Source organism: Cynoglossus semilaevis, chromosome 14, assembly GCF_000523025.1.
Source record: "Cynoglossus semilaevis isolate Cse_v1.0 chromosome 14, Cse_v1.0, whole genome shotgun sequence".
Classification (NCBI taxonomy): Eukaryota; Metazoa; Chordata; class Actinopteri; order Pleuronectiformes; family Cynoglossidae; genus Cynoglossus; species Cynoglossus semilaevis.
Genome location: NC_024320.1, coordinates 26,414,396 through 26,415,177, shown reverse-complemented (window position 1 = coordinate 26,415,177; position 782 = coordinate 26,414,396).

Sequence of the window (782 nt, the reverse complement as noted above, 5' to 3'; positions counted from 1 at the left end):
GCTTAAACAGAGGAGATCCAGGAGGAGGTGCTGTTTGACGAACATCAAAAGATACTGGATATTTATTGTCTTTTTCTAGACGTTGTCATTTTGGAAGTAATCTCAACGTATCGATGTATTTTTAAAATACTGCTGAATTATTTTATATGTATTTTACCACCATTACTGACTAAATGTGGAGACAACAGAGGATTATTTTCGCCCTTACAGTGCCTTCTAGCGTAAGATTCGATCAATACAGAGATGTCGATTCTGTGACGTCAGGGTTATGTATTGTGAGCTACACCCAGTGGCGAGTTGTGGAAATTACTAGAAGGTTCCTGAAATTGCACACTAGTGACACCTTGAGGTGAGATGCTGCCAATTCAGGAAGCCACATGAAAGAACTAGAAAGTTCCAGGCTCCCCCCAGTGGCCAGTTGTGGTAATTACTCGAAGGTTCCTGAAGCCTCTGCTCCTCCTCCTGGTAGAATATAAAAGCTGAGACGGTCCCACAGCTGAGACACAAACCAAGACAGAGACAGAAGTGAACAGACACTTGAAGAGTGTTTCCTCTGACAACAAGAAGACTCAGCTCTAAACACACTCTGAACATGCTGTGCTCTCATGGACTCCACTCTCAGCTCAGTCCACTCATGGACTTCCACTGGACCGTGGGGCCACAGGTCAGACCTCTGCTCTACCAGCAGCATCTCCTGCACAGGAACCTTCAGGAGCTGTGCAGCAGTCTGGAGCTGATGGACAAACTTCAACAGCAGGACCTGGAGGACAAGAAGAAGAAGA